Below are 18,347 nucleotides of genomic sequence, written 5' to 3'. Positions count from 1 at the left end.
AACGGTCATAGATGTCGCTTGTTATTTTTTTCATGGGGTCTCATACACTTCTTCTGTGGTAAGATAAAAGATTTTTATTTTTGTGTCGGACCGAATACTTCACCTCCAAAAACTCGAAACGTCGATTAGTTTATGAAATGAATATTATGATTGAAGGTAAAATGGTCAATTGCTTTACATTTGTATATAACAATTAAATTCTTTGAAATGAAAATTTGGTAACTGTTCTATTAAGCTACCCTCCCCACTGCATGCAGGACTATGGCTTACGAAAATAAGCTCCTTTTACACCACGAAACATATATTTGCCGGTTATTGCGAACAAATCTGTTCCTTGCTTTTTGATACTCCCATAACATATTTCCTATTTTTTGCTGCTGCCAAATTCTTATTTGTTTTTATGACTTTATTGCACTCCCACATAGCATGGTTGTGTGTGTGTGTAAATTTGGGGAAGATGTGGGTATTTCAACTGTCTCAATGACGATTCAGTTCATATTTTGCTTGTTTTTTATCCTCGAATATGCTGTTCTGCGCAAATACTTTCACAGACTTAGTAATTTGTAGGTTTATGCCAAGTTAACTAAGGCTATCCATATAACAATGTAAATGAAATTGTTCCGCATATGGGGCAGGGAAGCAAGGCCATAAAAACGTATCCAAATAGAAGAACGAAATAAGTTATGAACGAGTAAAGATTATATGGTAAACAAAAATGAAGGAATAGTCCAAATTAAAATGGATGTATTTATGAAAAAAAAAAAACAAGTAAAATAGAGTTTTAGAGAATAAAGAATACATATTATTCATCAAAATCCTATTTGAGTTGATATTACACTTTTTCGGCACAATAAACGTGAAATCGCATGAAGATATATATGCAAATCTGAACCGATATTTATAAAATTAAGCAGATATATATAATATCGTTGTTGTGGAGAGTATTTTACGGGTGTTAGGGAATAAAATACAAAATCTGATTAAACATACATATGGGACCTATAGCTATATCTTAACCGGTTTTTACCAAATTTGACCCTCTCTTCCAAGCTAAATTCGTTCGTATGTGCCAAAATCCATTTAATTCGGGTTCATATTAACCATTTGGAGCACAATGAACGTGAAATCGAGTAAATATATATATGGGAGCTATATCCAAATCTGAACCGATCTCGATAAAATTTGGCAAAAGTATTTCTGAGATGTATTTGATATATTTCTCCGAGTCTCGTTGTTACGGAGTTCATTTTACAACTGTTGAGGTGGAATCTAATAAATCGGATGAAGAATATATATATTTGACACACTAGTTGCTAGGCTCGGTTTGGTTATATGTACCAAATTCCATTCTATTTGGACTCACATTACACATGTAGTGCACAGTAAAAGGCAAATCGGGCAAATATATATATGAGATATATATATGGATGTGCGAAATGGTCAAAATATTGGTATGCGTGAATTTTAAGAAATCTTTGGAATAGCTAAAACGCTCATAAAATGCAAAATATTTTATGAGCGTTTTAGCTATTCCAAATTTGGGCACGATTTGCAAAGTTTGAACATAATAATACTTCGTGATACAATTAATAAATTTTAATAATGAAAAGTTCATATCTGGCACACGTTTGCAGCCTTTATTTCTGGCAATGTCGTTGCATACAAAAATCTGTTGAAAGCGCTGTGAAGATTAAATGGGGAATAATATATGGAAATCTATACATGCATCTATAGTCATACATTCTTATTATCTGGTGTAATGTATGTCCTGCGCCAATTATTAAAGTAATATTTAAAAGTGCCTTCTTTTAAAATTGTTATTTGGAACAATCTCAAATGCCCCTTTGGTTGTCTTTTAAACCTTTAAAATATCGAATATCAGGTGATAGTGTAGTACGAAGACTATATTGTAACGTGGTTCATTCAGAAGTCCACATTCGAAATTGCAAATATTTTTTGGTACTCTTAAGAGTTGTGCAAAACAGCAAACCTGTTCACACTGACAATTTCTTTTCAGATGGTTTGGTATCCATTACGAACTCAAAATATATAAATTCAGATAATTTCATTTGAAATTAGGCGTTTTGTATTAAAATACTGGATAAGGATAATACCATTGTATAGGACATATACACAGAGGCTATCCTATGTATTTTGATAATTTTCTGCAACATTTATGCTAAACAAATAAGCAAAGACTATAGCCGTGCGAGGCCGACCATGTGATACCCTACAACACTACAATATATTGGAAAACCTAACCAGGTCCAAACCCTTCTATGTCGATTTTATTGAGATAATATGCTATACTGTCCTGCACAAATGTTGAAATAGGTTTCTTTTCTGACCCTAGCCTTACCTCCATGCAAAATTTGGCGAGAATCGGACAATAATTGCGACCTGAATATAATACCCTCAGCACATAGTGTTGTAGGGTAAAAAAATACAAATCTGCGCGTTGAAAAGTCGTTTTACGGGGTTAATGTTCCCACTGAGAACTTCAAATTATAGCTAATTCCTTTGGGTTACAAACGGTCTACATTTCAGTGTGTTTATAGCGATAGCGATACAATCAGATATTCAGTATTTTGAAGGTTAAGCTACATTATCGGCCAAAATTTCGAAGTCTTACTGGCTAAGGAATCTCCTAGGGAAAACTATAAATGTAGGTCCAACTTCGCTTCAGTCCCTATGTGACGAAACCGTCCATGATTCCTTTTTTTATTGGGGGGGGGGGGGGGGGGGGGTCTTAACCACAATTTCTTATGATTTTTATCTTCATTTGCAGCTTAAAATAGAACCCCTTTTGAATCCCGAATGTCAGTTGTTATTTTCTTATTGTGGAGGAAATTCGTTCGACCCGCCCGAACTTTACGTCAGTTTTACTTATTGCTATACAAATACAATTACCGTTGATTAAAATATCTTGTATTGCGCTGCAAAGTTTGCATAGAAATGTATGACATTTACCCTCCTCCTGCCACCCTCCTCGGCAGCAGATTAAGAACATATTTTCGTTTGACTATAAAAATATGTTGTTCCCTTACATTTTAATAAAATATCTAATTTCATTTTTGCCCAAATCTCATATGCATACGTGTATGTCAATATTCAAACATCAAAGTGTATGTGTGTGTGTGCGTTTGTTTTCTTTCCTCAGATATTGTCTTTTTTGACGGCTAAAGGAGAAATGAAGATAAAACTTGGTAGGTCCTTTAGATTGTGCTAAACTTTTTTGAAATAGTGTTCATTTTTTCCTGTTTTTTTTTGCGTAGACAATTTCATTTCGTATGCATGGTTATATGTTTGAGAGTGTGTGTGTGCCATGTATAAATAAATATATATGAATGTATTTTGTGGAGTTTGTTTTCATAAGGATGAACATGTGGACTGGAATCGTTTAAATGTTCTTTATCTCTACGAAACATAAAAGAAAATTGACTGTGAATATTTTCATTTTGGGAAGGCACAGGCTTGAGGGTGGGAGGGGGTGGGTGGCTGCGAGCGAGTGGCCAAGTGGAAAGAATGTAGTAACTATGTAAAGTTTTTATTGTCTTGAAACAGATGAAAAAATGAAGAACGGAATTAAAATTGCTTACATTCTCATTCGCCAAAATATGTTTACAAACAAATGTTGTTGCCAATATACAGTTGGTAGCCAAAGAAAGGACATTCACTATGGTATTTATATGGATTATTTCTCGAGCTAATGTCAGGATACACTTCAAGCACACAACTTGGAAAATATGAAATAGGTGTACGGAATACCTTTTAGAAGCTGCGAATCTTATTCGCTCGGTATGTCAAGATTTAAGTTTGATTCTGCAAGGGAAACCAACTATATACCCACTTTTTGTACATACACAAAAACGCTCATAACGGTTTGAAGTCATGTCACTTTATGACTTTTCATTTTGCACATTTGTGCGCTGGTGTGCGTGAAAGTGTATATGTTTTTTTATTGGCTGGGTTATTCGAGTAAGTTGTTCGCTGAAAGTTGTTGAGTGTGTTTCTGTGTGTGTGTGTGACAGTAAAATTATTAATTTTTCCACCCCATTTTTTATTTTGTTTATGATTTGTTAGTTGAAAGGTTTTTTGTTTGTTATATTCGCATTTAAAACTGAAGCGAGTGTGTGAAAAATAAAATAAAAAACTTTTTTTTTAACTCTTTTGTTAATTTTTGCCTTTGGCCAACATTTGTGGTGTTTATGATGAGAAAAAAAGAAACTGAAAAACAACTTTTTATTTAACTTTCTTTCTGTACTTTGTTTGTTTTCGAATAGTTTATGAAAAAGGGAGAATTCGAAAGTAAAACGTCAAATTGGCGCAGCGTCCGAGTGTTTATGACCGTATAACCTTTTGTGTATTACTTTTGTCAATCTTTACCATGTTGCGATTTGTTTGGTTGAATAAATCGTTTTAAGTTTAATTGGCCGACGTAACGGATCGGCCAACATCCTATTTTAATCATATATACTCCGACAGGGTTGAGAAATCCTTATCAAAGGACAATTTCACCGCGGAGTGAAATCTGTAGTTAATATCTTTTTCTATATATATAAAAATCAATTGTTGTTTGTTGGTAACGGAATCAGTTGAAAACGGCTGGACCGATTTGCATAATTTTTTGTACAAACGTTCGTCATACCCCGAGTTAGGTTTTTAAAGAAAAAAATGTTGGCCACATGCCTACTTTTACCCCCACTATTTTTATATTTGCCGGATAATGAAGATATCGGTTTGAAAATTATTACACGAGATACTGTTGACTTTCCCTCCAAACTTAGGAATTTGGGCGCCAGGGAACTGACCACGCATACTTCTAATCTGTCTATATATATAAGGAAGTTGTGTTAGTTACTACGCTTATAACTCAAGAACCGCTGATCTGATTTTAACGATTTACACAAATTCGGAATTGTCTCTTGGCAGAAAAGGATAAAATCCAAAAAAAAAAAATCGCGTAAAAATGTGAAATTTTAAAATTTTCATTTTGACTTTTGAAGTGTACAATAGTAGTTTTATTTTGCATGTTTTTTTTCTATTTAGACTCACTATTTCGGAATGTACATTAGTAGTGTTTTTTTTTTTTTTTTGAATTCTAATATGATGTGTAGTCTTTTTGGGTAGTAGAAAGCGACAAAAATTATGGATTGGCGGAACTGAATAGATGATATCAAAATAATTTAACGTGGTCAAATCAAAATTGCTAAAAAATCAAAAAGAGCATATTGCACTGCAAACCTCTAAAATAGGGAAATACTGAGAACATTTTTTCAATGGAATCAAATTTCAAAATAATAATAAGGACCAAACTTCGTAAGGACCTTTAAATATTGGCTGTAAAAAACCAGCGAACAAGTTGAAGATTTTTTTCAATTTATTTATTAGTTACTATGCTTATAACTCAAGAACGTTTTGACGGATTTTCACAATTCATACAACTTCGGAATGGAATCTTGCAAAAAAAATTGCGTAAAATATGCCAATAAAAATATAAAAGAAGAAATCCTTTTGGCGTGAATTTTTTTCAATTTAAAAACTATATAGAAGTGTACATTTTTTATTGTTTTGAATTCTGAATGAATAATATCAAAAATGAAATAGTACGCAATAAGATGTTAAATAGCGGTCTTTCATGTCTGAAATTGGCATTTAGCTTTCAACTCCAGGATCTACATCTACATGCTTCACCTGGAAGATGCGAACACATTTAAATAAGCAAAAAAAACCGACAAAACGTTATGGGGCTCATTTCAACACGTGGACCTACCTACTTCTATCACATGACAATAATCCGTCCAATGAGAACTCAATATGCAAAATTCATTGGGACTGCAATCAGTGAAATACCGAATATAAAAGGAAAAGGATTTCTATTCTTTCAGAAATTCTTCCTAAACTTTCACGATACCTTAAATCACTTTTACAGTTCATGATATGGGCCATAACCCCCGGATAAGGATACAACCCGATTTCAAGTATATCTTACATTCTAACCATATTTTCATACTATTTTCGGCAAATGTTGGTAATTTGGGAAGAAACCATCCATGCAAAAACTGATCACGTTTTGTATAACCATCATATGATTTAAGGAACCGGACATTTGTTTAATTGTCTTTGAATTATACTATGATAAAAGATATGGAAATTATGGGGTCTCCAACGCGCAATTTCAATGACAAATAATTCATATTACGTTAAAAACAAGTAAAAAAATTAAGTTCGGCCGGGCAGAATTATTAATATCATCCATCTGAGGGTAAAGGAAACATTTTTATATAAAAGTATCTAAACTCAAGCGTGTTTCACTTTAAACTTCATATACCAGTGAGACTGTTTGGATAATGCAGTTAACTTATCAAAAAACCATGAAGTGAATGAGGCCGTTATATGGGGCCACACCAAAACGGGAACCTCTGTGGACAATTTTATACTTCAAGGATTGTCACCTTCTAAAAAACCAAATTTGAAACAATTATACGCGTAAATGTGTGGATTATCAACATACCCAATATAGGTAGGTATCGTTGTATGTGTTAGACAAATCCGAGGAGAAATGTGGCAAAAATCATCAAAATACCGAATTTAGAGAGATCATTTTCAAAACCAACCATCCTATACACATTACAAATTTTTCAGCTAAATTTTGACGCTATACAACAAATAATGTGGGCTGTATCGTAATTTAAACAAACAGACATACAGACGGACAAATCGACTTAGAGTTTTATGCTGATTATGAATATATATGCATATTTAATGGGGTCTATGACGAACATTTAGTGATGTTACAAATGGAATGAAAAGTTATATACCCTCCTTTCCAAGGTGGATGATATAATAGCATTAAAGACTAAAATTACGGGCCGGCAACGCGGACCGGGCAAGCTAGTTGGACATAAAATTTGAATTATTAGGAAATACGAGGTTAAAATTAAATATTATTTTCAAAGATGAAAATTTTCGTTTTTATACCCTCCACCATACGATGGAGGGATGTATTAACTTTGTCATTCGGTTTGTAACTCCTCGAAATACTCAAGTCAGACCAAACAAAGTATATATTCTTGATAAGCGCAAAATTCTAAATCGATTTATCTATGCCCGTCTGTCTGTCTGTGTGTCTGTCCACGTCTTCGTATAGCCCCCATATAACGGTACCTCCCTATATTCGATATTGTGATGATTTTAGGGACATTATTAACCGGAATTGTTTCAAATTTGGTATTTGAGGTTCGTAATGGGCTACATCCTACCACAAAATATTGTCTGTACAGATGCACGTCTTTGTATATAGCCCCCATATAACGGTACCTCAAAATATTCGGTATTTTGATGATTTTAGCGTCATTATTCACCAGAATTTGTTCAAATTACGTATTTAGAGTTCGTTATGGGAACTACAGTCTGTGACAGAAAATTGTCTATGTAGGTTCAGGTCTTCGTATAGCCCCATATATCACTTCCTACATCCATTCGGTATTTTGACGACTTTAGGTAAAATTCTTACCAAAATACTTTGAGATGCCGTATTTGAAGTTCGTAATGGATACTACAGCTTGTGACAGAAAATTTTCTATGCAGATCCAGGTCTTTGTATAGCTCCGGTATAATGGTACCTCCTTATATACGGTATTATGATATTCACCACTTATTTCAAGTTGCGAATTTGAATATAGTAATGGCTTATGACAAACAATACGTATGTATCTATATCTATATATCTATTCGGTATTTTTAAAATTTTAACAGAATTTTTAACGGATTTTATTTTTTGAAAATATTTTCTATTCCTATTTTAGAGTTGTAGTTTTAATACGTCACATGGCTTCTATCGTAGTTGTGCCCAGCAAATGGTTACAACTTGATAAATTGGCCCTGGGTCCACTTTGTTATAAAGCCATTTGAAATTACTTTACAGAACGTAATGTCGACTCGATTATAAGGAAATGTTCGCAAGGAGTTGAGTTAGGTGCTATATATTCATATATATATACATATGTTAAATAAACATAACATTTAATACTAAGAAGTCACCTTTTAAGGCAGAATAGAAACTGGCGACATGAAAACCTAGGCGTGACAGCATTTGCATTATTTTCCAATTAATACCTCCACACTATGTATTTGGTGTATTGTTTGCAAAAGCTTTGCTCTGGACCCACGATGTTACATATCGATCTTCCTATCTCGTCGACTGAGCTATGTGTTATTAGAATAGAGATGCTCTTACAATTTGATCATAATTTTTTAAATATTTAATTCAAAATAATTCAAATATTGGTTGAAAAACAAATAGTACGAGGGCGTAGAGATAGAGATAGCAATTTCCAGGATATCGTAGATCCAATCAAAAAAAGTACAAGAGCAAAAACATTAACAATATAGCGACAAACTTTATGGTGGGGAAATTGAAAATGGCGGAAGAAATTCTTAAAGTCGGGCGGGGCCGACTTTATGATACCCTACACCCCTTTGCATAGTTAGTAGAGCTTCACATAACAAATAAAAGTTTGTAAGCGGTATTTGTGAGAATTAAATCATAGCAAGTATGGTTATAGTTATAATTTAAAGTCCAAAGGAACTAATATATGAGAGGAACATCCTTCTTTGAATCGATTTCTACTAAATTGGTTGGGGCAGTTGGGCCCTTTCAATTCGGGCTCATATTACCCCTTTGGTGCACAATTAACTTGAAATCGGATAAAGATATATATGGGAGCTATATCCAAAGCCAATGGGAGCTATATCGATAACCGATCTCTATAAAATACGGCAAATATATTTCTGAGCTGTATTTGCTATACTTCCCCAAATATCGTTGTTACAGAGCGTAAATTACGGCAGAGGAAGAAAAAAATAACAAATCGGATGAACGGTATATATGGAAGCTATAGCTCGAATTTGGCATACTCATTTCCAGGCTTAACTTGGTCGAATGTGCAAAATTCCATATTATTTGGACTGATATATTACACGTTTGGTGCACTATAAAAGGAAAATCGAACGAAGATATGTATGGGAGCTGTGTCTAAACTTAGACTTATTATCTCCAGTTTCAATAAGGTTCGTCCTTGAGTCAAACAAATGACTTGTGCAAAATGTCATCTGGATCGGGCAATAAATGCGACCTGTACTTTGTTTACAAAAATGTGATTATGTGTAGATCATCAAAAGGAACTATGGGTCTATTTCGTTTCTTTTTGTCTGTAACAAACAAACACACAAAGACATAATACCCTGACCAGAGTGTATTGTATAACAAGGTAACCCGTTTGTATCGCTATTTTAAATTGTTTCAAGAATAAAATGAACCAATAGTTGGAAAAAGAGTTGAATGTGAAATTTGTGAAACGCGGTAATGCACCTTCTGCGTCAAATGCCGATATGGGTTCTAAATATAAGACGCCCATCTGTCGATCATGCTTTTAAATGAACACACCCTGATAATCGAAACATACAGAACAAAATTGATGTTTCAAATTTTTTTTTAAGTATTCCTCAAGGGAAAGCTTGCACTCAATCGGTGCGGAATCTTTTTTGGAGCAAGGGAAAAAATATAATGATGCATTTTTTTATTTTTTTTCCATGCTCTATATGCCTATGCAACTATTTATGTAGCTCAAGTTCAACCCCTTCATCAGTAAAATTTAATAACAAAACAAAATAAATAAAAGTAGGTGGAGCAGAAATTCATCTCTGGTGTTGTAGACGTAAAACGACTGCTTTTTTAGAATATTCATTAACTCTTAATGGTAGTTTGATAAGTAATTACTTCCTATGACATATCCAGGTTAAAATTTGGTTAAAAATGCTGTTGTGAAAGCAGTTACTGGTACTGGTACAAAAGTACCAAAAGCAAACCCCGAAAAAATATGTTCTCGATTGCGGTGTATATCTGTTACTTGGCTCACGGTATTTCATTTGTGTTGAGTGTATATTTTTCTTCAGATCCATACCCCACCCCAGCGCTGTGGCATGAATTTCTTTGGAAGAACGGAAAAATAAAAAATAAAAGAAAAACATTAATTCAAGTGTTACGAAATTGTACTTAGCAAATACAACTTATTTACAATTGGTGCGGATAAGAAGCCCCTGAGATGTGTACCGAGTAAATATTTCCTTCGTATTCGTATCTCAGAGCTTTTCCCGCAATGCCGCCTTTGTTCATTCATGCTTTTGCTTTGGATGTTTTTTCACATTACGAAATAATTTCAATTTCTAATCGAGGGATATGTAAGTAAACACATCGTATCCTTCTTTCTATCAACGAGACCAGCCACCCACTCACATTTTGCCCTGCTTGGCATTTAATGGATCGACACTGTTACGTATGTATGTAAATGTTACGTATTTCATTACGTTAAGTAAATCCCGTGTAATACATTTTTTATTTAGAAATTTGCACAAAGTCATTTCAAGAAACTGTTTACAGTGTAAAAGTTTGGGATATGGTGTCAAAGAGAAGGTATCCCAACAAACATTGCTCGAACACCATTGCGATGGAAATATCTACGATTCATGAAGGAAAGTCGTAGTGAAGACCTTTTATTTAGATTTTTTTTTTTTTTTTTTTTAAATATTGTCAAGAAAAACTGTGGCAAGGTTTGTTGGAATTGACACTAGATAACTAAATTGGGAAAAATTGAGATAGGAACAAGACGGATTGGACATATCTTCATGAGTGCAGTGTAGATGAGATACGTAATGTGCCAAGAAAATAGGACACTGATGTTTGATTGGTATTAAAAAGTTTGACCTTTCGGGGGAAATTGTGAAAACAGTGGGGCAAAATTTGTCATGTTCGTTCCTCACCATAGCCTCATATGTACGTGTATTAGATTCATTTTTTTATTTTCCACAGATAATTTTTTTCGGGGGTTGTACCAAGAAGTGTGTTGCAATATATTCTGTTTTCACCATTGCTCTTACATAGGCAAAAATATTAGGAAAAAAATCGCTCCCGCCGATTCAAATTTAAAGATTTGCAAAATTTTAATAAAATAGGATACCCATCTTGGTTTTCATAAGATACATTTCTTCATTTTTCCATTCTTCTGATTAAAACAAGTAAAAAAGTTCGGCCGGACCGAACTTTGAATACCCTCCACCATTTGGTACAAATTTGGCAATTTTCAAAAAAAAAAAAAAAAAAAAAAAAAAAAATCCGTTAAAAATTATATTAAAATTTTAAATATACCGAATATAGCCGTATATTAGGGTCTATACGACGACGGACCTGGACCTGCATAGGCAACTTTTGTCACAAGCTATTACAATATTCAAATGCGAAACTTGAAAAAAATCTGTTTATAAAGTAGCTAAAATCATCGAAAGACCGAGTATCGGGGGGTACCGTTATGAGGGGAGTATACGAAGGCGTGGAGGTACATGGCCCATTTTCAATACCAAAAGTCCTGCAGACATAATACACATTTGAGTAAAATTTTATAAACCTACTTCATTTCGTTCGGAAGCTAGAGTGATGTCCACAGACGGACGGACATCGCTAAGTCGACATAGAATTTTATGCTTATCAAGAATATATATACTTTGTGGGGTCTAAAATGTATATTTCGAAGTGTTACAAATGGAGTGACAAACTTAATATACGCTCCATACTATGGTGGAGGGTATAATGAATGCATTGTCGGGTTATACAAGAATTTAAACTATTTTAAGCGGAATAGAAATCATTTAAATTTCTTTCAAGACTCGTAGCGTACTTCTCTTTGGACATTCATATATGTAAAATGTCATTCCACATTCAACGACGTTTTAAAGGAATCTCCTCCTACATTGGAGTGCACCAACCAATTCGAACCTTCTCCCATGTGGAATAGTGGGTGACAGACACATAAATAAGAAAAGAAATCTGTCCGCCAACAAACCGCACTGTGAAGTATGCAAAGCCTAGCCGTATCGTATTTTCGGAAAATGTATTAAACTAATGAAACTGAATTTCAATTAAACCAAAGCCATCTGTTTATTGCGCATAAATAAATTAGTGGTGGCATTTGTTTTTCGCAGTATTTGTTTGTGTAAAAGCCGAAAAGCGAAATGCAGAAGGGAAGCATTGGCAAAATACTTAGCTTGATGCTGTATCGATAGTATGTAAGGTTAATTATTAACGACAACGGCCAAATGAATTATTTGCCATACAGCACGCACTCATATATACATTTATAGAGAATTGACTTAGAGTGGCATTTTCGTGAAACTGAAATCGGGAATGTTCATTTCAAATTTTCATTTTGTTCCCTTATTTTCGGAGGTATAACGAAAATCCATTTAGGCTTATCGTTTCCAAATAATTTCTGTTTTGAATAAAAACGACCCTATTTATTCGGCTGTCACTACAAGTTGTATTTATAACTCACAAACGATTTGGAAGAGACTGACAACAGCCCATGGCGAAGCGAAAACTAAACGAGACACTCTATCGATTTGGGGCAAATCCAATTTCTGTTTTGTTTATAAATTATCAATTTGTGGCAAACTCTCATCCTTCTCACGAACCATGGGCCAACCGTTCGAATAGATTGGTTTAGTCCTGGATGTGTGATGCAGAGTGACAAAGTGGAGATTGTGGAATATCTCCTTGATTATCGACAGCAGCAGTATTGTCGGCGTTGCCGTCATCGTCATCGTCACCCGCACCAACAACATTACCGTCATCACTACCAACACCACCACGACATTTTTTATTCAATTTACATACACTTCGGTCGTTTTTCTTACTTTCTGTCATGACCGCATACATCAATTTCGTAAACTAAATGAGATTTTAAAATTGATTTGCTTCCGTGTCGTGTAGTACGAGCATGTGGCAACATTGATACAAAAACAGACATGATAAGTAAATATGTACACATTTCATATATGCATCTGTGTGTGAATGTGTGTGTGTGTGTGCGTATGTTTCAATGTTAAGAGACCTCAATCTATGATGGCTTTCTTCGTGTGTACATTTGATATGTGACAGCATGTGTTTGTTCTGAATCGATAGGATATGGTAGATTGTTTCAGTTAAAAGTCATTTTACACGGAATCCACACATACACTCACACAAGTACATACATTCATACATACACATATACATGTGTGCTATTATAAAGACTCGACTGCATGAATGATACCTCGCTTGGGCAACAGTGATATTCGCGATGGGTGGATGTTTTCCTCCTCCATGGTGCAGCTGTAAATTTACCACATAACGCAAAATAAACACATTAAAGTTGCAAATTGAATTCCATTTAATCTTCATGGCATGACAGAGAGCTTAAAAAAGGAAACGCTGAAAACAGCAGCTGACTTTGGCAGCAGAAATCAAGTCTTCGATTTTCCGTTTTCCTCTCCTTGCGATTGCGATTGGTAAGTCGAACAGAATGGGTCATCTAGTGGTTGTTATTGTTTTTTTTTTTTAATATTTTTTCTTCTCGGGAACAAATTAATTAAAAGACTATCCCATAGGGCCATTAGCTACAGTAGATGCTTATTTCATTCTCACCTTGGGAAAGTATATCTTGTCATATTTTAAAGGTTCATAATTCAGTTTGTTTGCATAAGAAACATTCCGTTTCATATAAGTCTGATCTGATAAAATATTGATTTCTTTCGAACGAATGAAGGATGCATGTAAGTAAAAATTCTACAGCAATGAAAAGAATGGATTTTCTTGAAATAAATATCATTTTTTATTTGATTGCTTCTCCCAAATCAAAAGGAAAAAATTATAAATTATTAAAATATGTAATATGAAGTGGAACAAGTAGTTGATATACAAAACTTGACAAAAAAAACCCGACAGACTTAGGTCAAGTGCGAATGTGGACAATATTGACCCACTCCCCACTTTCACTCCCTACTCTCACCCATAAAGGGTCAATATTGGGTTCATTTAATAAATGGACGTAGGCCGGGTGTATTCATTATTCCGCAAATCCCATTGATATGTTCTTACTTTTTCACATAGCCTCCGCTGCACCTTTTTCCACAGATTGATATTGGTATAGTAGTAATAATGAATATAATATGTTAGGGTTATCAGCTGTCCATCTATTTTGATAATTTAATTTAAATATATACAGATCTGTATTTCTAGTACTCGCAAATAGAGTGCTGAGAGATATTTAAAATATATTCTGCAAATCCAACACACATATCTTTCATTAGATTTGAACTCCTGATTTAAGTCAATATGTATAACTTTGCACGCCATTATTGTCTCATGACATGTCAACATCCTTGACATATTGTTTGCAAAAGCTATTATGTCCACCAGCTTCTAACCACAATGACTCGCTTTAAATAAATGCATTAAATTGTGTGGTGAGCTATAAGATAATCGCTATGGTCGTTATATATATTTGCAGTATTAATAAAAAAGACTAAACATATATGTAAAAGCACCTCAGTCAGTTATTTCAACATCGCATCCTAGATGACATCACTTGTATATACAGACACACACACACTAATGCAGAACAATTAGCATCGTAAAAGCAGTGCATTATCCTTTGCAGTCAGCAGCGTGTAAAGCCGGCCTCAAAGAACCGAATGTTTTGTAGTTGTAATGACTGATGTGTGAACGCTCGAATGCAACTTCCGATGAGTGGCAACACAAATTATCATGTCCCACAAATGACAAGAGATGCCTGAACCTAAGTCTGCGCCGCTTTGTTTTATTGTAAACAGGGAAAGAAGAGAAAAACATAATTCATTGTGGTTCCTGGATTGGGCCAACGATATTGGGGTTGAGATGCACAACATTTGTGCTTTATTGCTTCCGAATGTAATGACAACGAGATGCGTTCATACAGACAAGGCTTGGGCTGAACTCGGTGGAAAAAACACAGCTGTATTGTCAGAAAGAACAATGACAATGCCGTTGTATGGTTGGAAGATCTCAGCAATAGTAGCTGAGCTGTAATTGTTTCAATTAGGAGAAGTCCAGTTCAGTGCGAATTACATTCGAAAGTATTTGTCAGATACAAAAAAAAAAAAAAATAATTATATCCATAATAGAATGTGTCTGCACGTATCTAAAAAAGTATCATAGTTCAAATTTAACAAGAATATTTCTTATTTGATGGTGGTAAAGGATATGAAAAAGCACAAATAATATAAAACAATTTTTATTTTTTCATTGAAATAATAATTTCAAACAAATGTTTTAACGAAGAAAAAAGTATCTTGCCCTTTGCCCTGGAAATTATATCCCAGGAAAAACTCCTTAATAGGTAATTTAAACAAACTACGTTCGGCATAGAGCGAAAACGAGTTTTAAATAGCTATATTTTTTGTATTACCTAGTAAAGTGTTAGGTCTACGGTTCTGGGCGGGCAACGACGGAAGAATATATAAAATACGATGATGATACGATTTTAAACAACCGTTTATGTTTGCAGCTGTTTAGAGTGCTCCCAACATCGGACAAAAATCAATGACAACTAAAGTAGAAAATTGTAAACATGTCATATTTTAATATTCCGGCATTGCTTTTATTCATTTACAACGGTATTTAACAATGCAAAGCGAAGAGCGATTTTTATACCTTCCTACAGCCATTCAAAGCGAAATATGTACCTAAAAATGAAAAATTAAATGATAAAATGATGTGTTTCGAAATAAAATTAATTGCATAGCATTTTTAACAAACTCCGTGCTTTTAGTTAATGCGGATTGGATTAGTAGATTGATTTATGTTTTGACCCATTCACTTCGAGATCTACTTATATAAATATTATTAGCATATTTATAGTCTGATACTGTGGTATGGGGCTATACTAAATTTGTCATTCCGTTTGTAACACCTCGAAATATACATTTTAGGCCCCACAAAATATGTATATTAAAGATCAACATGGGATTCTATTTCGATTTGGCCACGTCTGTCTACCTGTCGCTCTAGATTCCGATCGAAATAAAGTAGTTTGATAAAAATTTACTAAGATGTGTGTTTTGTCTGCCGACCTTTTTGTATTGAAAACGGGCTTTATTAAGACACGTCTCAATAAAACTGTACCGACAGATTAAAGGTTAGTTTTTGGGAGTTTTAGTTAAAATTTTAACCAAAATTTGCTGTACATTAGCAGTATTTGTTCCCATTATGAAGGCATCCTTGCATAGAACTGTTAATATGGGTCTGAGTTTTGGTATAGTCCCCCCTGGACCTCCAGATATTAGGTGTTTTTATATCCTACAACACTTTGTGTTGGAAGTATTATAAGATTGATTGCACCATAAATTATGTAACACCTCGAAATATTGCTCCTGCACATAGGAATGTATATATGGATTTTCCTATCTCGCCGAGCTGAGTCGATCTAGCTATGTATGTACTCTACACGTCACAATTATGGCCCGATTCTCACAAAATTGAAAATGAAAGTGGGATTAGGGTCATAATAGAAGACTATTATTTTTGGAGATTTTGGGTAAAAATAGATCAAAAACAGAAATATTCGTGATTTTGCAGTTTCTCTACAGGCCACAATTATAGACCAATCGAGGCGGAATTGCATGGAATTAGTGTTTAGGGCGAATATTTATAATCAATCAACATTAAAAAGTCACTTCTGATAGGCAAGATATGGGATATATACCGAAATAAATACAATTTGATGATAGTTATTGCGTCAAGACGCGCCGGACTGACTTTCATAATTTTCACCAATTGGAAATGGCCTCTTGTCTAATTTTTTATCACATGAGATTTTTTCAATACTATGCGTTGATGGTATTATATACAGATTGCAATTATCGTTCATCCTCACGAAATTTTGGATGGGGTTATGGTTAGGGTCAGAATTGAAGCTTTTTGTTTTTGAAAATGTCAATTTATGGGTTCAAATGATTACATTTTTTCTGTTTTTGCAATCGTTCTACAGTTCACAATTGAAAACCAATCGTTATGAAACTTTGCATGAGGAGAGATTTATGGACAGGGCAGAAGTCTAACATTTTGGATGACAATTGGATTTTATTTAGCGAGTCAAATGGACCACAACTTTCGTGTGAAATTGTTTTGAATACCTATCTATCAGCATAGCAAAGATCCTAAATATAAGGCAATTTCCCCCGGTCAAAAGCCAAACGTAACATTTGTTCAGGGTTGAATGGTATAATCTCTAAAATTGTAAGTTCATAATGGGTATTACAGTCTGTGACAGAAAGTTGCCTATGCATGTTCACGTCTTCGTATAGCCCCCGTATATCGGTACTTATATGTGATTATACGGTATTTAAATAATTTTAGCTGAACAGCTAAATACTTGAATTCCAGTTTTGTTTGCTTTCAGTCGCAGAAAATAACAACATATTTTGGGTAATATCCCTTTGTAAAAATAAAAAAACGATGCTGCCAAATTGTTTTTAGGAAACTCATAATTTGGTAATGAAACTCTTTTACTGCGATATAACTGAAAATTAAAGCTCATTTTGGAAATCTAAACGAGACTCAATGAATAATAACACCACATGATCAAAATGCGGCCTTGCGTTTGAATTGAAATGCTACCTGAATTTAAAATTTATCTAAAGTTTCAACATTTCGCCACTCTTTTCTACATCCTCTTCGTGTGAATTAATTAATAATGGAAATGACGCATTGTTATGTAAATTAACATTTTCCTGCGTTGACTAGCAATAATTTCTAATAAAATATAATTTCTTTCTCCTTTGTCTGCAGTCGAACCAAATGGCCGAGCGTGGTGTCAGTTTAATTAAAGTCACGTCGCCTATTTGTGTCCCATCACGACATTTTCCGTTGAGAAAACTGTCTGAGGGATGTTCGAAGAAAGAACTGGACAGCTTTCGTTATCTTTGCAACAGCTAATTAAGAAATATGACTACCAGGGAATATCAACGAAGACGACAGATACAGAGAACTGTGGCATTTGCAAACAGTGTCACGAAGCTTAAAAGGTGTGGAATACAAGAGAATTCCTTCGCTGGTCCCATCCAGATACCGTTGATATCTACAAAATTAGATTGTTATACAATACTTTTAAGCAGTGTATAGCTATGAAATTTATATTCTTTACGTTCTTTATCGAATTAGGTATGCAATATCTACGGATCTGTTATTTTTGATACTTTAAAGATTTTTATTCAGATGGAGCACTGTGCTGCTGGAGAAACACGTTTTAGTTGATGCCAGTATAAAACCCAGGCTGTAACATGTGACTGACATTTTAGAAAATTAGAATATATTAAATTAGGAGAACAGTGGAAATAATAAATCCTAATTAACCAGGAAAATGGTAATAGTGCATTTAGGGAGCCTCAAAATAAGGGAGAAAATGTCTTTGAAACGTTAGTTTTACTTTATGAGCGAA

The sequence above is a fragment of the Musca domestica genome, unplaced genomic scaffold (assembly GCF_030504385.1).
Source record: "Musca domestica strain aabys unplaced genomic scaffold, Musca_domestica.polishedcontigs.V.1.1 19, whole genome shotgun sequence".
NCBI classification, from domain to species: domain Eukaryota; kingdom Metazoa; phylum Arthropoda; class Insecta; order Diptera; family Muscidae; genus Musca; species Musca domestica.
The sequence above is the reverse complement of the archived record's forward strand: the minus strand, read 5'-3'. Positions refer to the sequence as shown.